The 16,411-nt window shown below is 34.2% G+C and overlaps 1 pseudogene; it reads left to right on the top strand.

The window, feature by feature from the left end:
* The first annotated feature begins 1,901 nt into the window (after positions 1 to 1,901).
* The window catches only part of LOC114037320, a 159,113-nt pseudogene continuing 144,603 nt past the window's right edge, over positions 1,902 to 16,411 (top strand).

Consider the following 16,411-nt stretch of genomic DNA (forward strand, 5'->3'; position numbering starts at 1 on the left):
AAAAAAAAAATAAAAATTACCATAAAAGAATTGGACATAATCTTTCTCGGGAAAAGTTGGATATTCAATGAAATAGGTGACTTTCAAACTTTCCTGATGAAAAGACCAGAGCTGAACAGAAAATTTGATCTTCACATACAGGACTTAAGAATAGTATAAAAAGGTAAACAGGAAAGAAAAAAAATAGTATTCAATAAAATTAAACTGTTTAATCCCTACATAGCAAGATGATACTTGTAACTCTATAACTCTATCTATATTAGGACAGTTAGGAGTATACATAGACAGAGAGTGTGGGTATGAGTTGACTTGATATGATGATACAAAGAAAAGAAAAAGTTTTTTTTTTGTGGTATAATTTACCACTTTCTACCTCTCCCTTTCTCCTTCTCTTAGTATATTCCTCTCTCACTCCTTAATTTTATTCTCCAGATAAGACCCTTTCCTTTTCAACACATCCTGTGCCCTCTATCTATCTATCTATCTATCTATCTATCTATCTATCTATCTATCTATCTATCTATATCTATATATACATACATATAATTTTTTCCCCTCCAACTACCCTAATACTGACAAAAGTCACATGAGTTACAAATATCATCTTTCCATGCAGGAATGTAAACAGTTCAACCTTAATAAGTCTCTTATGATTTCCTCTTTCCTGTTTACCTCTTCATGTTCCACTCTGGTCTTGTATTTGGAAATCATATTTTCTATTCAACTCTAGTCTTTCCATAAAGAATGCTTGAAAGTCCTCTATTTCACTGAATCACCATTTTTTCCCCTGCAGGATTATGCTCAGTTTTGCTGGGTAGGTGATTCTTGGTTGTAATCCTATCTCCTTTGCTCTCTGGAATATTATATTCCATGCCCTGTGGTCCCTTAATGTAGAAGCAGCTAAATCTTGTGTTATCCTGATTGTGTTTCCACAATACTTGAATTGTTTCTTTCTGGCTGCTTGTAATATTTTTTCCTTGACCTGGGAACTCTGGAATTTGGTTACAATATTCCTAGGAGTATTCCTTTAGGGATCTCTTTCAGGAGGAGATCGGTGGATTCTTTCCATTTCTATTTTGCCCTCTGGTTCTAAAATATCAGGACAGTTTTCCTTGATCATTTCTTGAAAGATGGTATCTAGGCTCTCTTTTTGAACATAGCTTTCAGATAGTCCAATAATTTTTAAATTCTCTCTCCTGGATCTATTTTCCAGGTCAGTTGTTTTTCCAACAAGATATTTCACATTGTTTTCTAATTTTTCATTCTTTTGGATTTGTTTTACAATGTCTTGATTTCTCATAAAGTCACTAGCTTCTAATCATTCTATTCTAATTTTTAAGGAAGTATTTTGTTCAGTAATCTTTTAGTCTTCCTTTTCCATTTGTCCAATTTTGCTTTTTAGGGCATTCTTCTCCTCATTGGCTTTTTGGACCTCTTTTGCCATTTGGGTTAGGCTATTTTTTAAGGTGTTATTTTCTTCAGAAGTTTTTTTTGGTCTCCTTTAGCAAGTTGTTGATTTGTTTTTCATGTTTTTCTTGCATAACTCTCAGTTTTTCCTCCACTTCTCTTACTTGCTTCTCAAAATCCCTTTTGAGCTCTTCCAAGGCTTGGGACTGATTCATAATTTTCTTGGAGGCTTTGGATGTAGGAGCTTTGGCTTTGTCGTCTTCTTCTGGTTGTATGTTTTGATCTTCTTTGTCACCAAAGTAAGATAATATATCTGACTCTTTTTGCACTGCTTACTCATGATCCCAGCCAATTACTCGAGTTTTAAGCTCTTTGTTAAAGTAAAAGTCTGCTTCCAATGTGAAGAGTATACTGTCCCAAGCTTCAGGGGTTTGTACAGCTGTTTTCAGAGGTACTTCTAGGGACCTGTAAATTTTCAGTTCTTCCTAGGTGCTATGAGAAGGGACAACAAGCTCCACCACACCATCATTCCTCTTTGCCCCGTGACTGCCCCTCAGAACTGTGACCCAGATCCCAGCATGGGATCTGCATGGGTAAAGCAAGAGATTCCTGCCTCAGCACTGGCACAGAGATTCCTGCAATGCCCCTCTGATCAGCCATTCGATTCCCCCTCAGTCAGTGGTCCAGAAGCTCAAGAAAAAGCCGCCACCCTGGACCATACTAGAGACTTGCGGCTGAGACCTAGCTCCTCTCTCACCCCAGTCACAAACTTTTCCCAGTGACCTTCTAAGTTGTCTTTGCTGTTCAGGGGTTGAGAAGTCTGGAAACTGCCACAGGCTGTCTGCAATTCAGTCCTCTGAGGCCTGCTCCAGGTTCGCTGCGGCCTGCGTGCCCACACCGAATTGCATTCCTCTCCCCGCCCAACACGATATACCTTTCAGATCAACCATCCAGGCTGTCTTTGGCTGGAAATTTGTTTCTCTCTTTCTTTTTGTTGGTTCTGCTACTTTAGAATTTGTTTAGAGCCATTTTTTTAGGTATTTGGAGGGCTTTGGGAAAGAGCTCAAGACAGTCACTGCTTTCCCTCCGCCGTCTTGGCTCCCAAAAACTGCATCCTACTAAAAGTTACCATAGACAATGAAGTAATATCAATACTAAACATATATGCACCAAGTGGTATAGCATCCAAATTCTTAGAGGAGAAGTTAAGTGAGTTACAGGAAAAAACAGCAAAACAATAATAGTGGAAAACTTCAACCTTTCCCTCTCAAAATTATATAACTCTAAACACAAAATAAACAAGAAAGAAGTTAAGGAGGTGAATAAAATTTTAGAAAAGTTAGATATGATAGATCTCTGGAGAAAAGTGAATGGGGATAGAAAGGCATATACTTTTGTCTCTGTGGCACATGGCACCTACACAAATATTGACCATGCATTAGGGCATAAAATCTTCATAAGCCAATGCAGAAAGTCTGAAATATTAAATGCACGATGTAATTTTTTTATATCATGATGTGATAAAAGTTTGTAATAAAGCGCCATGGAAAGATAGACTAAAATTAATTGGAAACTAAATAATCTAATCCTAGAGAATTAATGGATCAAACAACAAATCATGGAAACAATCAATAATTTCAGCAAAGAGAATGACAATGAGACAACCTGCCAAAACTTGTGGGATGAGCCAAAGCAGTTCTTAAAGATAATTTCATATAAATTCTTACATGAATAAAATGGAGAAAGAGGAGATCAATGAATAGGGCAGGAAAATTTGAAAAAAAAAACCTAGAAAAAGAACAAATTAAAAATCCCCAATTAAATACCAAATTAGAAATTTTGAAAATAAGAAGAGAGATTAATAAAATTGAAAGTAGGAAAACTATTGAGCTAATAAATAAAACTAAGAACAGGTTTTATGAAAAAAAAACAATAAAATAGATAAACCTTTGATTAATCTGGTTAAAAAAAAGAAAGAAGAAAACCAAATTCTTAGTATCAAAAATGAAAAGGGTAAATTCACCACCAAGGAAGAGGGAATTAGAACAATAATTAGGAGCTATTTTGCCCAACTGAATGCCAAAAAAAAACCCTGATAATCTAAGTGAAATAGATGGATATTCACAACAATATAAATTTCCCAGATTAACAGAAGAGGAAAAAAATACCTAAATAACCCAATTTTATTTATTTTTATTTTTAAAATTAATTTTTAGTTTTCAACATTCACTTTTATAAGATGATAAGTTTTAAATTTCCCCCTCTCTATCTCCCCCTCCTCCCCAAGATGGCATGCAATCTGATATAGGTTATACATGTATAATCATATTAAACATATTTCCATATTAGTCATGTTGTGAAAGAAGAATCAGAACAAAACATGAGAAACAAAAGGCAGAGAGAGAGAGAGAGAGAGAGAGAGGGAATAGTATGCTTCTATCTCTATTCAAACTGCATAGTCCTTTAGCTGGATGTGGACAGCATTTTCCATCATGAATCTTTTGCAGTTGTCTTAGAATCTAAGTATCATTGCATTGCTGAGAAGAGTTTAGGCTATCAAAGTTGGTCGTTAAACAATGTTGTTGTTACTATGCACAATATTCTTCTGATTCTGCTCACTTCACTCAGCATCAGTTCATGTAAGTCTCTCCAGGTTTTTCTAAAATCCTCCTGCTCATAATTTCTTATGGAAAATAATATTCCATTACATTCATATACCACAACTTCTTCAACCACTCCCCAGTTGATGGGCATCTTTTTAATTGCCAATTTTGGCCACCACAAAAAGAGCTTCTATAAATATTTTGTATATGTGGGTCCTTTTCCCTCTTTTGTGATCTCTTTGGCCTGGTAGTGGTATTGCTGTATCAAAGATTATGCACAGTTTTATAGCCCTTTGGGCACAGTTCTAAATTTCTCTTCAGAATGTTTGAATCAGTTCACAACTCCACCAACAATGCATTAGTGATCCAATTTTCCCACATCTTCTCCAACATTTATCATTTTCCTGTTTTTTCATGTTAGCTAATCTCATAGGTCTGATGTGGTATCTCAGAGTTGTTTTAATTTGCATTTCTGTAATCAATAGTGATTTAGAGCATTTTTTATATGACTGTGGATAGATTTAATTTCTTCATCTGAAAATTACCTGTTTATATTCTTTTAGCATTTATCAATTGGGGAATAATTGTCCATATTTTCTTTTCTTCTTTAAAAGGTTTCTTTACACATACACACACACATACACATATACTTATATATACATACATACATATATATAATACACACATATGTGCATACACATACACCTGTATACACACACATTCACACATACATATTCTTAGATATTGATAATCATAGTCATATATAGACATATACATTCATATGCATCTATGTAAGACCATACCATGCTTATTGATCCTCTGTTTCTCTGACAGTGGTTAATCTCTTCCTTCCTAAGTCTGAGTCTTTCCATATTTTTTCAAGTCCACCAACTCATCATTTCCTACACCACAGAGATATTCCCACCTTATACTGTCTAATTGTTTTAAATAGTCCAAAACATAAATGATAAACATGGCTGACATAGTGTAGTTTACCTATTTTAGCCTTAATTTTGTCTGAGATCATGATTACCACCCCTACTTTTTTTTTCTTAATGAATTCTACTCCCGATCTTTGGCTTTTGCTTTTCTTTTATTTCCTATCCCTCCTGACTCCTTTACTTCACTTCTACCTGCTATTTTGCCCTCCTATTACTTAAGCTACCCCCTCTCCAAGGATCCCTCACTCACCCTGCCATTCCCATTGATCTAAACATCCTTTTATACCACCCTTTAACCTATTCCCTCACCCTCCCCTCTAAAAATCCTTCCCTTATCTTCTCCCTCCTCCTTTTCCCCTTAGCATTTTATTTCTTTCTCAATTTAGGAGACTTTTATACTCTTCTAGATATTATGCACACATACACACACACACACACACACACACAGATGTGTATTGTTCTTAAACCCATTCACAATGAAAGTAGGTTTCTAGAACTACCAGGATATCTTTCAGGTGGTGACCGGTGGATTTTTTCTACTTCTACTTTCCCCTCTTGTTTTAAAGCTTCAGGACAATTTTTGTTAATTATTTCTTGTATTATTGTATCAGATTTTTTTTTATTATTGCTTTCAGGCAGACCAATTACTCTTATGTTTTCTCTTCTTGATCTGTTCTCCGGATCAGTTGTTTTTCTTATGAGATGTTCCACATTCTCTTCTATTTTTTCATTCTTTATTGCCCAATTCTGATTTTCAAAGAGTTGCTTTCTTCCTTAAGATTTTGGATATCCTTTTCTAATTAGTTGACTTTCTTTTCATAATCTTCTTGTTTTTCTTGGATTGTTCTTTTTTTTTAACTTTTCATCAATCTCTCTCATTTGATTTTTAAAGTCTTTTTTAAAGTTCTTCTATGAATTCTTTTTGAATAGGTGACCATTTGATGTTATTCTTTGGGGTAGAAGAGTGTTTCTTTGCTTCAATATCCTTCTCTGAAGATGACCCCAGCCTTCTCTATTCCCATAGTAATTCTCAATGATTGGATTCTTTTCCTTTGCCTGTTCATTTTTTTTTTTAATTTTTTAGTAGGTTAGTTTTTGTAATCACTTCTAGCTCTGGATAAGTGGGATAGTGCCTTTGGCCTCAGATCCTCCTAAATTCTCCCCACTGGCTTAGAACCAAAACTAAGACCTCTAGCCTCCTGGAAGTGCCCACAGCCAGCAGTGTCCCCACCCCACTGCTTCTACACTCACCGAGTATGTGCTTCCTTTTGGCCCCAGCTGCATCTCCACAGCATGGCTGGGTCTGGCATTCCTTACCAGCAGAAATTCCCTCGATCTTCCCAGGCTCAGACACCCAACTCACCTCACTGTGTTGGGGGGGAAAGTTCCTACGGCTGGGGCTAAGGCAGCCTTCCAACCCAGAAGACTTCAGGGTTTACTGCTTGTTGTTTAAGCGGTCCTGTCCTGGAGGTGTTTACTCTTCACAGGGACCAAACCTCCCAGGGATTTTTTTTTTTTCAGATCTTTTCTAATTGTCCTTGGAGGACCACTGTTCTTCCACTACTCTTATTTATTTTTACTACTCTGTATTTACCCTGAGGTGTTATTATTATCTCTTTTGTAGGGAAAATCTAGAGAGCTTGTTTTTCTCTGACTTACTCTCTCATCTTCTCAGAATGCTTTTCTTTTTCTAGATTTTATAAACATTATATACCAAATTCATTGATCTTCTCTTTCTCTTTCTCTCTTTTACTGATGCAAACTGTTAGAAATATTAATTTCTACTTTGGATGCATCTAATAAATTTTATGTCATCACATTCATTATCTCTGTGATTTGCTCTTTGATCTACTCATTTTATAGGATTAGCTTATTTAGACTCTAATATTTAAACTATGTTTCAAAGACCCTTTATTTAATGTAATTTTTATTGCATTATAGTCCAAATGGGGTGCATTTAATATTTCTGCTTTTCTGCATTTTTGAGGTTTATATGTACTAATACATAATTAATTTTTGTGAATCTACATTTGATAAAAAGGGATATTTCTTTATATTACATTATTATTATTTTCCAGAGAGTTATCATTTGTAAGTTTTGTCAAATTCTATTTATCTCCTTAACTTTTATTTCTTTTTTATGATTAATTTATCTAGTTCTCAGAGGTATAAAGTCCCACACCAATACAATTTTGCTATCTATTTCCTCTTATAACTCATTTAATTCTTCTTTCAAGAATTAGAATGCTGTGTCATTTTGTGAATATATGTTCTGTATTTATATTTCATTTTCTATGGTTACTTTTAGCAAAATATAGTATCTCTGCTTGTCTTTTAAAATTAGGTCTATTTTTACTTTTGCTTAACCTGAGATCATGATTACAAAGTATCTTTGCCTTTTTTTATGTTAGCTGAAGCATAATAAATTCTGCTCTAGCCTCTTATTTTAATTTTGGCTATATTTTTCTGTTTTGTGTGTTTATTGTAAACAATTCATCAACTGTAAATGTTCATCCATTTCATTAGGTTGTCAAATTTACTGCCATTTAATTGAGCAAAATAGCCCCTAATAGTTGTTTTAGTTTCAACTTCATTGGTGGTGCATTCACTTTTGTCATTTTGATACTGGTAGTTTGATTTTTGTCTTTCTTTCAAAAACAAAATTAGCCCATCATTTATCATGTTTTAAAATAAATCCAGCACCTAGTTTTATTTATCATATCAATGTTTTATTTAATTTAATTTAATTTCAATTTTGTTAATCTATCTTTTGATTTTCAGAGGCTTTCCATTTTAGTGTTTAATTGGAGATTTTTAAATTGTTATTTTTCTAGTTTTTTTTAATTGTGCGCCCAGTTCATTGATCTGTTTTTCTCTATTTTATTGATGTTTAAAGATATCAATTTCCCCCTAAGTATGGATTTGGCTTCATTCCACAAATTTTGGTAGGTTGTCTCATTGTTGTTATTCTCTTTAATTAAATTATTGTTTCTATGATTTGTTCTTTTACCCAGTTATTCTTTCAGATTAGATTATTTTAATTTAAACCTTTGTTTCCACAACACTTTATTGAATGTAATTTTTATTGCATTATGATCTGAAAAGGATGCATTTAGTATTTCTGATTTTTTAAATTCGGCTGGAAGTTTTTATGTCCTATTGTATGTTTAAGTTTTGTGCAGGTGCTGTGTACAGCTAAGAAAAAATGTGCACTTTTTTCTATTCTCATTTACTTTTCTCCAGAGGTCTATCATATCTTAACTTTTCCAAAATTCTATTTATTTCATTAATTTCTTTCTTATCCATTTTATGGTTAAATATTTCCAGTTCTGATAGGGGAAAAATTGTGGTCACCCACTAGCATAAGTTTACTGTGTATTTTCCCCCATGTAATGGATTTAACTTTTTCTTTAAGAATTTGGATGCATTGCCATTTAATGCATATATGTTTAATACTGATATTATTCCATTGTCTGTGGTACCTTTCAGCAAAAATGTAGTTTCCCTAATTATCTGTTTTAATTAGGTCTGGTTTTGCTTTTGCTTTGTCTGAGATCATGATTGCTATCATGGCCTTTTTTTCAATCTCAGTTGAAGCATAATAGGTTGTACTCCAGCCCCTTATTTTAACACAGAGTGTGTCTTTCTTTTTGAAGTGTATTTCTTGTAAACAATATATTGTTAGATTCTGGTTTCTAATCTATTCTACAAACCTGCTTCCATTTTATGGGTGAGTTCATCTGATTCACATTCCCAGTTATAATTACTGTTTATTTCCCTCTATCCTATTTTCCTGATTATCCTTCTTTCTCTTTTTACTTTGTCCCTCCTCAGAAGCTTATTTTGCCTCTGACCCCTGCCTCCTTCAATCTGTCCTCCCCTTTTATTACTTCCCTTCTCTTTTCCCTTTTTACCCTAAGTTGCCTGTTTGGAGAGAGAGATTTCTATAACCAACTGAATATGTACTTTACTTCCTCCTTGAACCAATGCTGATAAGAGTAAGCTTCTAACATTGCCTGCTTCTTCCCACCATTTCTCTCTCCACTATAATAATTCTACCTTGTGCGCTTCTTTTATGTGAGATATTTTCTCACAATCTTCCTCTCCTTCCCCCTTCCACCATTGCATCCCTCTTTCTCATCCCTTAATTTTTTTCCAGCCTGGAACTGTGAGCAGAATCCCCACTCTTGCTAGATCTTCTTGCCCTGAGGCTGTGCCTGAGAAAAGTATAGGAACAATGAAACACAGTGCTGCTCTCAATGCCAGCAAAGGGTCTCCTACAATCTCTTTCTGACCAGTTTCTGACCCCTTTACCATCTGTAGACTGAGAGCTCCATAAATCTACATTGTTGCTGATCCAGTCTCCCCACCCACCCCCCACCAAAGCCTGCTGGTGGCTTGCCTAGTTTGGCCTGCACTGGCTCCACCTGTACTGGACTGTTCTTTACTTTTACTCCAGTGAAACAGACCTTTTTTCTTAACCTTTCAGTTGTCTTTGGTTGAAAAATTGTTTCACTCTGTCCTTTTGTTGGTTCTGCCACTCCAGAATTTATTTTGAGGTGTTATTTTAATGTTGCTTGGTAGTGAATTTGGGAAAGCTCAGGTGAATTCCTGCCTTTACTGTGTTATCTTGACTCTTCCCCAATTTCATTTATTTACATAATTTTTCCTCTACTGTGAAAAAATCAATTTTAACTTTTCTAGGAATTCTTGTTTGACTTGTGTCCAATTTACACTTTTCTTTGAGGCTTTGCTTGTAGCTGTTTGACTCATTCTACTCTTCTGAGTTTTTTGTCTTGCTCTTCGCCATGACCACAGTAGATTTTATGGTCAGGTTTTTTTTTTTTTGTTTTTTTTTTTGCTCATTTTCCAACACATTTCTTAATTTGAATTTTTATATTAATAGTGGGATCTATCCCTGGCATGGGTAAGGGAAAGTGCACTGTTTCAAGCTTCAGACATTTTTGCACTGCAGTTTTTAGAGTTAGTTCTGTGGTTTTGGAAGTTTTTGGTGTTCCCAAGGGGGTTTGATGTGAAGAGAGTTGTGGTCAGTTCTCTCCTGATCTGCACCCAGGTCTTCACTCAGGAAATTCTCCTGATCCCCTGTGATTGCAATTAATATTGCTCCTTTGGACTTTTCCTTCTTTGGGACTGCACACAATACTGTTCTTCAGGGTCCCTGACCAAAACTGATATTGCTTCTCAGGGCTTTCACTCGCTCTTGACCAAAAATGCTCCTTTGTGCCCTTTACCTATTACCCAAAGTGGATATAGGCAATGGAGTTGCCAAACAATTACTCCTCAGGCTTCTCACTCCCTCTTTACTGAACATTTTCCTCTCTAATCTTGAACAATGACCCAGAAGTGGTGATAGGCAATGGAATTGTCAAACAGTATCTCATTCTGTGTACAGTATTAGCACACTGGTACAGACATTGTATATTTTATTTTCCTGATTCTGCTTACATCACTGTGTATCACTTCAGTTGTTTTCCCATACTTTTCTGTTTTCATTTTATTCATTGCATTGTTATAGTGCAGTAATATTCCATTGTATGCAAATGCTAAAATTGATGTAACTATCTCCCAGCTGATAGAAACCTACTTTGTCTCTAGTTCTCTGCTATTACAGAAAAAGTGTTGCTCAAAATATTTTGGCATATATGGGGTCTTTCTTTTTTTTATCATTGACCTCTTTGGGATTGGCCTTTTCATTTTACCAATGGAGAAACTGAAGTTCCAGAAAAAATGAAATGAAGATAGTTAATGGAATTAACTTGAGATTTTATTTTTTCAATTGTAGTCATAAAATTAGCCACACTATCCACTAACTAAACTTATTAAAGACAAATGCAAATGTAAATTAATGCTGAAATCACAGTAATACCTATACCTATACCAATCATTAGAAAAATATCACTTGTAGTACTACTGGTCATGGTAAATTGCTTTCATTACTTACTTTCTATCTTTTATTATTATTATTATTTTTAGATCAATCAACACTTACTATTTTCCAGGCACTGTGCTAGATATTGGGGTTACAAAAATGGAATGATTCTTGCTCTCTAGAAACATTCTATTAGGGAAGATAAAAATTTGCATGTATTAGTTATTTACAAAATAAAAGGAAAGTGATTTTTTGGAGGGGGATTAGCAGCAAAAAGTATTAGAGTAGGTTTCTCATAGAAGGTGGTACTAGATCTGAACTTTCAATGAAATTAGGAATTATGAGGAAAAAAAAGAGAAGTGTTCATTTTAGGCATGGAGACATCCAGTACACATCCATGTAGATGGGTGATGAGAGTCTTGTGTGGAAATAAAATACAGTTTTCCTGGGAAACAAGGTGAGTGAAAGTGGATAAAGTATAATAAATTTGAAAAGGCAAGTTAGAATCTGTTTTTGAAAGGTTTTAAGTTCCAAAGAAAGGAATTGATCTTTTTCCTTAGAGATAACTGGGAGAAAACTGGAATTTATTGCATAGGGGACTAATATGGTCAAACTTTACTTTGTTTTAGGATAGTTTACCATAGTAAATGTAAGGCAAACACATATCTTAGCTATGATGTAAAATACCCATTGTCTATGGATTTCTCATGTCAAAGCCTTTAAAACTTAGGGAATTAATATTTCTTTCTATTACTTTGGTACTAAGATATGATATGGAATAAGTACTATGTCAATGCTTAATAAAATAGTTCCATTCATGATGAAACTTTGTTTTTATTTTGGAGGGGGGAAGATTTCAAGGAGTAGATAAAAATTCTTAATTCTAATCTCTGTTCCGCCATTTATATGCTGCCATTTATATACTGATGGCCAAGTAATTTTCCATTCTACTTTTATCTAGCCCTCATCTGGAAATGGTGCTAACAATTTTATTCTACATCATGATATATGAAATATAATATATAATCATGAAAAACTTGGTAAATGTTCCAATTAAAAAAAAACTTTGGCAAAATGATTGTCCTTAATTCATCCCAGGTTAGTTTTTCATGGTACTATTTAGTTGCTCAAGACTTTGTAAAATTCAAAGGCATTATAAACCTCCCATTTTCTTGACCACAGAAACTCTGTGGGTGTCCCATGGCTTTCATATAATAAAGCAAGATTTTGATTTCTCTTACAAAATAACCCTTCCCTCTCTCTCTGAAAATAAAGTATCGGCATGGATATTAAAAAAAATGAGACTACCTTTTATTGGTCACTGAAAAACATTAGAAGATGTATTTTTTAAGAAAAATAATGTGTACATCATTTGGTTATAAGTTACATAATTCATTCTCTTCTTTCTTTCCCCCCTTCTTATTTCCTTCCTTCCTTATTTTATTCCTTCTGGCCTTCCTTATTTCCTTCTTCATTTCTTCTTTCTCTCTCCCTTCCTTCCTCCTATCCTTCTCTCTTCCCTTCCTTCATTTCTTCATTACTTTTTTCTTTACTTTCCTCAAGAATCTACATATGGGAGTTTCTTTTATAAAAAATCTTCTCAAATATATAACTAATGCAGAATAGAATACACTCTATTTTGTGTTTTTATGTATTCTATCCTTAGGCATGTCTTGTGTGCAAATTCAGATAACAGTATATAGTTTATGATATTTGGATTTCACTTGATTCCTATTAAATCTAGAATAGCAATGTACTCAGAAGCCTCTCTTAATAATTCATGTAAATAATAGATGTTTCTTTAAGCTTTCAAGGAAGATGAAGAAAGCATATTAAATATAGTCAGTAACTCCCTGTCTAAGAAGATTTTTTTTCTTTGACACTCTTCCCCTTTGTTTCCAGATAGTCTGTTCTGCTGATGCATTTCAGAAATAAAACATGACACTCAGAGGCAGTGTCTTCAGGCTCATGAAAAGTTTTGCAAAACAACTCAAATCCCATTCTCTTCTCCCTGCCCCATTTCCAACAAGAACAACATTTATCACTTTCAGTTGGTAATAAAGGCAAAACATTTTGCAAGCAAATGTATTCATTATTTATTGTGTAAGTTTGCATCTAAACTCTTGGAAAGTTGATTTACTTTTTTCCCCCTCAAAATCATGTAGTAGTTAACTTTGTCTATTTGGTGAAAGGGATATGTGGACCTGTAATTTCACTGGCAGAGTAGACTAGATATGGAAATTTCCTTCACCAATGAAGAAAGGCAATCCGTCTGTGACTGACAGTCTTAGTTAATTGAATAGGAAGTATTGGCAAATGAGGTGGCTTGCCCAGGGGTCTCAAAGCTAGGGAGTGTAAGAGGTAGGTCTTGAACTCAGATCCTCCTGACTCCAAGTATGCTCCCCTATCCACTACACAACACTACCACTCCTTAACTATTAAAATTAACAAATAGTTATTTAATTTGGGGTCACATACTTAAAATAGTGCTGCCTATAAATGATTAACATAGTTTCTATTATCTTCTCTAAGTTATAAGTCTATACTGAAGAGTGAACTCAATTAGATAATATTTTATGGGCCAGGAATAATATTAAAAAAAAAAAACCCATGGAAGAGTATGAGAATTCAATTACAGTTTACCGCTTACTAGCTGTGTGATCTTGGAAAAATTACTTAACCTTTTCAACCCTCAAATTTCTTCATATATAAAATGGATATGGTACCTGACATATTTACCCCACAGACAATGTATGTATAGGTTCTTTAAAAATCATAAAGGACTATATGTAAGTAAACTATTTTAACATGTGTATCAGGCATATATGTGTGTGTGTGTGTGTTTATGTGTGTGTATGTCACTGTGTATAAGGTTAAGTATAAATAAGTTCTACCAATATAAACATAAAATACTACATGCTCTAAAACATTGAAACCATCCACATGTGTATTTCTCTCTGGCTAAATCTTGGCACATCTGGTTAGCATGATGGCCTATTCCAGTGGCATTTCCTAAGAATGTTGAGGTTTGTTAATTAGGCATTCTGCAAGAATATGCAAAACATTTAACATTTCCAAACCATACAATTAGCAATGTCTTGAAATGATATAGCACCCCATTATTTATTCAATGACTTTCTCTACTCCCATTAAGCATTTTAATTGAATCTTTGTTGATTTTATTTATAGTTTGGTGTTTTATATATTTTTTACCAATATATATGTTTGTTCTTCTTAAAAATAATTTGCTAATCAAAATTAACTACTTCTCACAAATAAATAACTTTTCAAATATGCATCTGAAATTCCACCAAAATATCATATCTGCCAAACATTGTATTTACCAAATGCCATAGTTTTCACCATGTATGGTAAAATGATAAACATAGTGACTCACTTCCCTGGCCTCTCAGTTGAAAAAAAAAATAAAAAAACCCTCCAGAAGGTCACAGATTAAATGATTTTGAAGATATGGTACCAGTTCCTTTTATGTGAATCATCTCTGCATTGTTACTTAATTCCTCTAAATTGTTATTTAATTAAATTGCTTCTTTCTAAAATTATTTCTCTTTGAATTTAGAGAAGCAAAATCTGTCTTTGATTTGGTTTGTCACTTGAATGTGTGTTTGTGTCTTTGTGTGGCATGGGTAAATGTGTGAATAGTTATTTACAAATCAATGAAAATGATCTTATAACTTCTGGGAGAAGGAAAAAAACTTTTCATCAGAAGTATAAAAATGACAGACACTTGAAATTTAAAATGGAATAGATGACAAACTGGTACCTGTGATGCAAAATCTCCCTACTATAATAAATTACTAGTCAGTGAATTTTGGGAAAAAAAATGAAGCAAAGGAAAACACTCTGATGTATTTTGTAAGATTTGTAAAGGTATGTGAGTATATTTTCATGAGGATCATGGACTTGCATTCATTATGATTGAACATGGTTTTCATAAAGTAAGTAGCATATCTTTATGGTCAGCCTAACAAGCTGTAAAATATCAAATGACTCTGGGAGCTCTGATGCCACTCAAAATGATGTTGAAAAAAATGTTTTGTGCAATTACATTTGTTTCCTGCAAATTTAATAATATTTGGAGAATTATGCTCTATGGCACCAAGAAAATTAAAACAAAGTTTATCTGGGAGATAGGGTGCCCACTAAGTGACTTTGCCTTACTGGCCTTGGACAAACTTATGCAGTACATAAAAATATCATTTTCTCAACTATACTCCCCATTTGGTGTGTCAGAGGTGTGTGTGTGTGTGTGTGTGTGTGTGTGTGTGTGAAGGAGAGAGAAAAAGAAGGGGAGAGAGGCAGAAACAGAGTGAGAGAGAGATAGACAGAGAGTGACAGAAAGAGAAGTGAACTGCAGTGGAGTAACTTATTTTGGGTCTCGAAGTCAGCAGAATGCAAGCTTTTCTACTTGATTTTGATTTCACCACTATAACCATTATGCTCTTCTTTCCTTCCCTCATAAACCCATCACCAGGAAACTAATCATCATGGAGATTTTTTGAGTGTTGGTACTCACACCTCATCAGTACCCTCAGTTGCTTCTGTCCTTCCGGTTGGAGGGCTGAAAGGCAAAGTAAAACACTCCTCTCACAATCTCCCTTTATAGACAGCTCAGAATCCTTTAAAATCTTCATTTGCCACCAGTGGTTATGCTTAGTTTTGACTCCACTAACATCATCATGCCTCCATACAACTTCTTTCATCTTTTTAGCTTCCTTTTATTTTCTTCCCCATTAAAATGTAAGCTCCTTGAGGGCATAGATTTTGTTTTCTTATTTGTATTCCTAGCACTTAGTACTATTCCTAGAATGTAGTAGATGCTTAATAAATGCTTACTGTATGATACCATATTATAAGCTCCCCCATACTCTATCAAATTGGAAAGAATTCAAGTATAAACCTAGCTATGGAATGTGTGCGTATTGACTAAGGACTAGTCTAGCCAAATTTGGAGATGCTAATCATCAGTTCAAATTCACAGTGTTTTTTTTTTTTGTTTATTTTTTTAAATAACCACAGCAAATCTTGAAAAGCATCTATTAAGTAATAAAGGAGTTGTGATTTACTTTGATCAAGGTGGTACCTTCACTGACAAGATTATAGAGCTTTAAAATATTGATAAAGTCAGCTTATTAATCAGTAGCTACAAACTCCTCACCTATTTATTTTATGATGGTGGTGGTGATGGTGAGGAAAGTATAAAAGTTCTATGTCTGATCATTTTTCACTGTTTTAGCATCATCTATTCTATTACACATCTTGAAAGTCAAGCTGAGTAATTTTAAAATTGTTATTTCTAAGAGAGATTTCTCATACCACATACTTGGTCAGGTATGTGTGTTCAATCTAACTTTTTGTTATTACTACTACTACTACTACTACCTCTATTGCTATTACTACTGCTGCTGCTGCCACAACTACTACTACAACAACAACTACTACTACTACCAACATCGCCATCACCTCCATTCCCACCACTATCTCTATTGGTACTATTGCAGTCATCATCATCATCATCATCATCATCATCATCATCATCATCATCATCA

The sequence above is a fragment of the Vombatus ursinus genome, unplaced genomic scaffold (assembly GCF_900497805.2).
Source record: "Vombatus ursinus unplaced genomic scaffold, bare-nosed wombat genome assembly UNPS02000582.1, whole genome shotgun sequence".
Lineage (NCBI taxonomy): Eukaryota > Metazoa > Chordata > Mammalia > Diprotodontia > Vombatidae > Vombatus > Vombatus ursinus.